General features: G+C 38.0%; 1 long non-coding RNA gene across 1 annotated transcript; it reads left to right on the forward strand.

Annotated features, from left to right (window-relative positions):
* Positions 1 to 867: 867 nt before the first annotated feature.
* On the forward strand, positions 868 to 5834 carry LOC148132006 (uncharacterized). Its single transcript, XR_015747489.1, has 4 exons — positions 868 to 1156; positions 1497 to 2008; positions 2098 to 2180; positions 5416 to 5834. It is a non-coding gene; the product is annotated as an uncharacterized LOC148132006 (long non-coding RNA).
* The last annotated feature ends 3684 nt before the right edge of the window (positions 5835 to 9518 follow it).

Genomic DNA, 9518 nt, shown 5'->3' on the forward strand with positions numbered 1-9518 from the left:
ACAATTAACCTATCTTAAAATGTAACTGCTACTAAATTCCCCAAAGACTTAATCAAGAGCTCCAGTTAAAACTTATCTGGCCGCCTCTTCTTTCAGCTACATCTTGAAACCTACAAGCTGATCCCAGCAAATAATTGGAAATCCTTAACCTGAATAGGAAAGTTTTATAGTTTTCTTCTTCTTCTTCTTCTTCTTCTTCTTCTTCTTCTTCTTCTTCTTCTTCTTCTTCTTCTTCTTCTTCTTCTTCTTCTTCTTCTTCTTCTTCTTCTTCTTCTTCTTCTTCTTCTTCTTCTTCTTCTTCTTCTTCTTCTTCTTCTTCTTCTTCTTCTTCTTCTTCTAGATAAAGTGAATCATGGCTGAATCATCCCATCCTTTAGCTGCCTTGATGGTAACTAACATATAATATGATGGAGGTGAGCAGAGAAGAACCAGTGGGTGGATCCAGCCCCAGCACAATTCAATACATTCCAATAGTGAAGCTTCTGCTAGGAATTCTTACCAGTCTGAAGAAATGAAAAAGGCAAACAGAGCAATCTCTCTTACAATGTGAAAAGTCAGAGCATTGAGTCATCCTTAGTCTTTCCATGCGCCCTACTGTTAGCACAGTTCACAGAGACCCTTAACTCAATAAGCTAACACAGAAGTGCTGTGGTATTTGCTGCTTTACATAATCTTTTAAAAAGTAATTTTGATTTTATTAAATGTGAAAAATGGAGGACAATCCAGACATCGTTCTCTGAGAAACTTTTAAAACAAAGATAGATTTATTTCCCCATGGCTAACATTTATATTCCATTTTATTACTTAGTAAACAAAGCTTTATTTGAGGGTTTTTTTGCCAGCTCACAGATTCATGTGACAAATCAAGTGCCTGTTGTTTAAAATGTGATCCATCTTATATGGTCAACTATGAACACTCCCTACCACATGCAATCTTGCCTGTCCTTTTTATGAACATAGTCTTAAAACAGAACTTCCTTGATATTTAAGTATAGAAGGTAAAGAGGGAATATTGGATTGAAAACTCTGCTTAATGAGCCTCGATGGCACAGAGTGCAACACTGCAGGCTACTTCTGATGACTGCCAGGTGACTGCAATTTGGCAGTTCAAATCTTACCAGGCTCAAAGTTTGACTGAGCCTTCCATCCTTCCGAGGTGGGTAAAATGAGGACCCAGATTGTTGGGGGAAATATGCTGATTCTGTAAACTGCTTAGAGAAGGCTGTAAAGCACTATGAAGCAGTATATACTGTAAGTCTAAGTGCTATTGCTATAAATCAGCGCATGAGTAAAACTTGACGGTTACTTATGTTATTTAAATTGCAGATGGGTTCATGTTGATTATGGTAGTTACTATATGTACTTTCACTAGAAAGGTGTAATAGCCATGTGTTTTTGAGAAGCTTTTGAGAATTTAATCTTATTTGCGAGTTTCATATGAGTTGAATTTGATTATTGGTGATACATGAGCATCTCCATGTTTCTTTTTTTGACAGAATAACAGAATTGGAAGGGACCTTGGAGGTCTTCTAGTCCAACCTCCTCCTCAAGCAGAAAACCCTATACCATTTCATAAATATGGTTGTCCAATCTCTTTTTAAAAACTTCCAGTGTTGGAGCATTCACAACTTCTGGAGGCAAGTTGTTCCACTGATTAATTGTTCTAATTGTCAGGAAATTTCTTCTCAGTTCTAGGTTGCTTCTCTCCTTGATTAGTTTCCATCCATTGCTTCTTGTTCTGCCTCCAGGTGCTTTGGAGAACAGCTTGACTCCCTCTTCTTTGTGGCAGCCCGTGAGATATTGGAAGACTGCTATCATGTCTCCCCTAGTCCTTCTTTTCATTAAACTATACATATCCAGTTCCAGCAACTGTTCTTTATATGTTTCAGCCTCCAGTCCCCTAATCATCTTTGTTGCTCTTCTCTGAACTCTTTCTAGACTCTCAACATATTTTTTACATCATGGTGACCAAAACTGGGTGCAGTATTCCAAGTGTGGTCTTATCAAGGTATTATAAAATGGTATTAACACTTCATGTGATCTTGATTCTATCCCATTTTTAATGCAACCTGAAATTGTGTTGGCTTTTTTTGGCAGCTGCAGCAAACTGCTGGTTCATATATGAGTCATTGTCCACTAGGACTCCAAAGCCCCTCTCACAGTTATTACTATCGAGCCAGGTACCACTTATACTATATCTGTATCAGTGGTGGGATTCAATTTTTTGTACTACCAGTTTTGTGGGCGTGGCTTGGTGGGCATGGCAGGGGAAGGATACTGTAAAATCGCCAGTCAGAAGTGGTTTGTCGGTTCTCCGAACTACTCAAAATTTCCGCTACCAGTTCTCCAGAACTGGTCAGAACCTGCTGAATACCACCGCTGATCTGTATATTTGGCTTTTCTTGCCTAAATGTAGAATCTTACTTTTTTCACCATTGAATTTCATTTTGTTAGATAGCACCCCATATTCAAGTCTGTGAAAATCCTTTTGTATCTTAGACCTATCTTTTGGAGTGTTGGCTATTCCTACCAGCTTGGTGTCATTTGCAAATTTGAGGAATTCCCCATCTATCCCTCATTCAAATCATGTTGAAGAGTACTGGGCCTAAAATAGAGCCTTGGGGTACCCCGCTTCATACTTTCTTCCATGTAGATGCAGTTCCATTGAGGACTACATGTTGAATGTAGTTGGTCAGCCAGTAATGAATCCATCTAGTGGTGATGCTGTCTAACCCACATTTCTCTGTCCTATCAAGTAGTAGGTTATGGTCTACTTTATCAAATGCCTTACTGAAACCCAAGTAAATTATATAAGGTCTGTCATTGCTTAGCTTTCCCAAGATGCTATGACATGCTGTCTTATGTTGGCAACTAATCCTTAATAGACAGCCCTATATTATTTAAAAAATATTTTTAAAAACATTACAATTAAAAGATGAGAACTAATGCAACCCAAAATAAATAAATGAATATAAATAAAAAATAGAAGATGGAAAAAGGAAAGGAAAAGTAGAAAGTTAAAGAAAGAAAGAAAAAAGATAGTATAGTATAGAATATAGCAAAGGAAAAGAGAAGAAATATATAAGGAAATTACTTCTCCCTTCATCACAAGTATAAACATTTTAGCAACATCATCTCCTCTTAAAATGCAATAAAAGATTTCTTCTCTCTGTTTCCCACTTCTTATCTGTAAACATATCCTTAAAGCCACATCATTTGGTCCTGATCAGCAAAAGTTGATTAAGAGTTAACAGATTACAACCTATCTATTCTAACCTTGATCAAATAGACCAACTTTATATTCCTTTTTTTTTACTTCTAACAATCTTCATTTCTTATATTCCCTTCAAATACTTTTCTACAATCTGATTTCTTTTCATTTTTCTGAGTTTCTTCTCACAAAATGCTTCAAAACTTTAACAAAACTCTTTTGTAAATCCAACATATCCAACTTATCCAGGTCACTCTTTTGGTTTATGATTTATATATCCCTTTTAAATTATTAAGGTATCAGCCAATTTCATTTGTACTTCTAGTATAGCCTCTTTTCCCATATCATTCTCATAGCCTGTCATTTTCAAATCATTCTCATGTCTGTGCAGTAAAACTTGTTTCTCTTTGATATTATCTTTTAAACATAGATTATCTATAGTGTCAGAGATTTTTAAAATTAACTTCTGAGTCCATTGCTCACAAATCTCCTTCAATACATCTGATTGAATGTATTTTGCTCCATTCTATATCAGTAGGTAAAAATTAAGTGTTCTTCTCCTTTAATTGTAATTTTAGTTCCTTCTGGTTCCCTTTTGTTTCCAATCTTCAAAGTCCCATCCTATCATTAAAAAAAAGAACAATTCAAAAGTACAATATTGTACCATAGGAAGAATTCATTTACTTAATCTCCAAATCTTATTTCAAATTCATTTGGACCTTTACTCCATTTGTAAATTTCCAAAATCAACATTTTAAATATTTTTGTGCTATTTATTCCAAAAGAATTAAAAAAAAAAACCCATAGCGCTATATTTAAACTTATTTTGCTAGGGTTTGAAGGTATTTCGCTTGGTGTTATGAAGGTTCCTACTTCTTAACTGCTAAAAGCAGTTAAGAAGTAATTTGTGAAAGTGATCAAGAAATGAGACGTGGTGAGCCTTATGTCTACATAGGCTACATTATGGCTGTGAACCTAGTTCAAATCTCTTGACTCTAGACCAGGAGTGTCAAACTCATGTTGTCATGGTGGTGTCACATGACATATCGGGACTTCCCCCCCCTTCGCTAAATCGGGCATGGGTGTGGCCAATACAGGATGCATCTGGGCCACAGGCCGGGAATTTGATGCCCCTGCTCTAGACCCTCAACTTAGGAGCTGACTGCAAAAACTTCAATTCCTGCAGTCTGCTCATAAGAAGCATCTGTCTGGAGTACATGTGGACAATTTCATAATCTCCCCTTTTTCCAGAGAGACTTTGCCAGTCAGAATCCATTGCATGGCTGATGATCTCCATTGCAATGTCATGCAATATAATGCCCCATCCTTCAAGAATATTTAGTTTGCCATAAAAATCTCACCAGAAATCCACAGATAATACCATATAATTCTGTACAGATGTATAAGACTGCCCTAAAGTACCTTTTTATATAATAAGAACAGAAATCAATAATAAAAATACATGAACCTGAAATTTTCAAACTCAGATAAGCACTTAGCCCTCTTGATGGAAGAAAAAAAATTGTAAAGTAGAAAGTATGGCTCTCTTTAAGGAGGAAGCAATGTGATTTTGTGACAGCATTGGTTACTTGAAAAAAAGGAGAAGGGAATGAAGGAAGTCCTACACAAACAAGAAAAAAAAAACAGAGGTGATGTGTAGTTTAGAGGATATCCTTGTGTTTCTTACTTCCTGGCTGCAGCTCAGTGTAAGGAGTTTTTATTGCGTAAAAGTTTTCAGGAAAAGCCAACCCTTTGCTTGAACTGATGAGATTATTCCTTCCCACAAGAAAACTGCTTGCTGGCGCAGGATCCACAGGCAATCCGTATTGTATGTATCAACATGCCCACTCAGTTTGCCTGCAGGGCCCTTTTTAATGCAGCATCTGGCTGGGACCAGGATGACTCAGAAACTTCTTGAAACATGTGGAGAGAGAGAGAGAGAGAAAGAGAGAGATGACCCCATTCTGCATTTTGCTTGGAAACTGAAGCAGTCTCTGATTTGGTCATGGAAAATTGTTTCTGTGTGGAAACTTACTGGAATGACCAATTCAGAGATTTCCCTGGAATTCTTACCAGTTTGAAAAGTCACTTTTAAGTTACTGAGTTCAAGAGACTTTTTAAAACCCCTTTGCTATCTGCAAGCCACACAATTACTCCTTTTCATCCAAAGTAGACTTAATTACTCAATCTGCCTTGCATTCCAGAGTCCTCTTATCTTGGCTCCAAATATGATACTCCAAATGTGATACTCCAAATATGATAGAATCATTCCTTTTTATAAGTTAATATCTCCATCAAATCTTATGTTAAGATCATATTAAAATGAAAAGAGAAAAAGGAAAGGAATTAACAATCAAATTTTGATCCATCTAAGAAATGGTAGTCGTGGTTAAGGCAATGGACTAGAAATCGCATTATGTCTCATTGATGCCCAATGGAAGTACATATGATGCCAAGACTACATTCGAAAAATATGCAGGTTTTACAAGGTTTTATGTTACAAGCATGAATGCTAAAGACTAAAATATTTTAGCTTATTAACTATTTATACTTACATTGTGATCTCATCTTATTTATAATTTCCTGACTTTCCTAAAATAGCTTTAATTTTTTTAATCCTATTGTTTATGAATTAGACACTGTTTTAAAATTTTGCAATAGTTTTAATTGTAAATGTGCTTTAAGTTCGTTTATAGATCAAATGATAACTAAAACTTTTTACGCATTTAATAAAAAATGACAAGTCAAAAAAATCTGCATTTATTTTTCTTTCTACTTCCCTATATATTTCCTGTAACACTTCAATTGTTTCTTTTTTCCTGAGATCCACAAATGAATTTCAGAACTTTATATTACGTTCTTCATTTATAGTAGCCGGGGCAAACTACAGGGCACATTAAATATTTATCAAATCACACTGGTATGCCACCTGACTCCCAATGACTCTGGGCAGCTCACAACAATCCAAACAAGGAAATCGCAATAAAATAATTAATAAGAGACTAAAAATGGATGAAAGATGGCAAAATAATATATGCATCATATAGCTTCCATTCATTTTTTTAAAAGCACTTGACCAAGAATAGCAGGGTTTTATTCTGAGTATTGATTTTCTTTTTTTCTCATTAGTATGCATGGGCCCTGGAGGAAAAAAAAATTAGGCTCACATTGACTGTTTTTAATTTGCATACTGTGTAGTAACATTTTTTTTAAAAAACCCAAACTATGCAGGAAGGAGCTGCAAGCTTAATATTTCATACACTATCAGGACATGTGTGTCTGTGTCTCTGTATGTATACAGTATTTTATCAGGGAGGGAAACAAGAATCTGTGGAGTTGGTGACTACCAATGAAATAAAATATTTGTAGCTCAGGGTTCAAATGAAGGGTCCTTGGTGATCTCTGAGCTTGATTAATTTCTTACAGACATTTCATTACCTTGGTAACATCATCAGTCCTAGAGTAATGTTGAGTGACTAGCACTGATGATGTTACTTAGTTTGGTAATGAAATGTCTGCAAGAAAAAAACCAAGCTCAGAGAGCATCAAGGACCATCCTTCAGTAGGAAACTTGTTTTGCTCCTGAGTTATTTTGAATTTTGGTCTCTCCCTTTTGGCTGTAGCACTGCTGGATTTTAGGGAAGGAAACTATCTTTGCTTTGATATGCTTATTTCAGGAAAGCTGAAGAGCTCGGGGAAAACAAGAATGCTCTTGAAGGAGATTTCTGTTTTAGGCCAAGTAGTATTCCTTGAAAGATTAAGCTGCATGGATGCCACGTAGAACTCTATACTGACAAAAGAAGTCAGTACAGCAGCTGCAATAGCTAGAACTCTTATATGATAGCTTATTGCTGGTTTTCCAGCTGTATTCCTTCAGGTAAGGTGCACCTTACCTGTATACCGTGTACCTTGTATTAGGGAGATGAGGCTGGATGTCTGTAATATGTTCTACGTGCTGCTGCCTATTGAGACAGTCTGGCTATCCTATTGTTGGTGAAGCCACTGGATCATGTGAGAATTCTATTACATTGGTCCTTGGTGCTTTCCCAAGCCCAGTTAAAACCATGGGTGTTAATCTTTATAGCACGAATAGGGAAATACAATCCAGCCTAAGGGACAGATTTCCTCACTGAAATCCCAGTTGGTCAGATGAAACAAAGGATGAGATTCCAGGGAGCGGGAAAGCCTCTTCCATCATCAGTTCATTCATGCAAGAGGAAGTGGAAAAATGATGACTTGCTCTTTTGCTATGCTTAAAGCATTTTTCTCTGGAATTTGATAGAGGGAGCCATCATTCTTGGGGTTTTTTTTTTTGCTTCCCTGTGTCCTATTTAGGCTGAGAAGGGGGGATAAACTTGTGATTTCCACCTTTGAATACACCACACCCAGTCTGTTGGGATGCCTATCATGGAATCGCTTTACCAATCTGTCAGCTGGCCCTGAAGGTGCCAGGGGAAAATGGCTCCAGGGCTGACACAATCAGGAAAACGTAGAATGCCCCAAGCTACCCTTGCAAAGTGCTCCTTCTAAATGCATAACAAGGAAGCATGGAGATAGGCTGGCTGCCCTGATACTGATTAGAGATCTCTCAGGCTGATCATTCTCCCAACCATTGCTTCAATTATTTTGCTTTAACTATTACTTTCCTTTTCCAATTGAGAGAAACAAGGGGGAGGAGAAGTATATCCAGCATTAGGGGGGAGAGAGACTCTGAAGGAAGAATGGACCAGGTAACACTACTGCTCCGTGAGCTGCATTGGCTGCTGGTCTGCTTCTGGGTACAATTTTAAGGTGTTTAAAGCAGTGGTGGGATTCAATTTTTTTTTACTACCAGTTATGTTGGCATGGCTTGGTGGGCACGGCAGGGGTAGGATATTGCAAAATCCCATTCCCTTACTACCCCACTAACCTGCTTTCCAGCTCTGTTCTCCTGTGCAGGACAACAAAAGAAGACCCAGAAGAAGACTGGGACTCGGGAGGCAGAGAATAGATGGGCACGGGGCCAGTCAGAGGTGGTATTTGCCAGTTCTCTGAACTACTCAAAATTTCCGCTACAAATTCTCCAGAACTGATCAGAACCTGCTGAATATCACCTTTAAAGCCTTTCATGGCATGGGCCCAGGCTACTTGAGAGACTATCTCATCCCACTGGGATTGGCCTGTCGCATCCTTGCTGGCAGAGGAAGCATGCTGCGGTCCACGACGGCCTGATTATTCCAACTGGCAAGGACCAGGAGAGGGGCTTCTCTGCTGTTGAACCTGCCCTCTGGAACATCATGGAGCGAGGTTGGCTCCAACCCTTCTGACCTTCCATAAGAGCTTCAAGATGTAGCTCTGCTTGGGGCTCCAATAGGGGAATACTATGAATTGGAGTGGAGGTAGTTGATCAATTAACATCAGAATTTGTTTTTACTAGGCTTTTTAAATTTTCTTGTGAACTATCTAGAGTTGTTTAGAGTCAGATGGTATGCAAACTGAATAAAATTGAAAACAACCAAATAAGATCACCATAAAGGTAAAGGTTTCCCTTGCACATACGTGCTCATCGTTTCTGGCTCTAGGGGGTGCTGCTCATCTCCATTTCAAAGCCGAACAGCCAGCGCTGTCCCGAAGACATCTCTGTGGTCATGTGGCCGGCATGACTAAATGATGAAGGTGCACAGAATGCTGTTACCTTCTGTTGAGGTAATTCCCCGTTAGGAGAATGAGCGCATACAGGGAAACGTATTTGAGAGTAGTGTTTGAATAATACACATACAGAAGACAGATACACCGTACAGTAAATGTAGGTTTTTACTTCCAGAAACATTAAGCAAAGTCCAAACAAGCAATCCAAAATCATTCACAGGTAAATCAGTCAGTTTTTCAATCCAGGGATAATCCAAATATCAAAGTCCAGTGTCAAAAACAGTTCAGTAACAGACTTACATTAAATCCAGTAATATCAGTCAGTTAGAAGAAATGGAGCAACGGCAATACTTTCCAACAGAAGGAAACAGAGATACACTCACACTCTCTTCTGAGACTCAGACTAATACAATCCAGGTTTCTGGCTCCATCTTATGGCCGTTTGAAAAGCCACACCCAATTGCAGTTTTTGCAATCTCTTAAAGACATAGTACTAAAATGTTTATCCTGGTTTATGTATTTCTAACCCAAATACCTGTTAGGTGACTTATATTCCTAACACCTTCCCACCTTAGTGATCCCTATTTTTCTACTTGCATTTTTACATGCTTTCAAACTGTTAGGTTGGCAGAAGCTGGGATAAGTAACGGGAGCTCACTCTGTTATGTGATGCTAGGGA

Source organism: Notechis scutatus, chromosome 2 (genome assembly GCF_049901735.1).
Source record: "Notechis scutatus isolate UNSWTSFEM ecotype Mainland chromosome 2, rNotScu1.2, whole genome shotgun sequence".
NCBI classification, from domain to species: Eukaryota; Metazoa; Chordata; class Lepidosauria; order Squamata; family Elapidae; genus Notechis; species Notechis scutatus.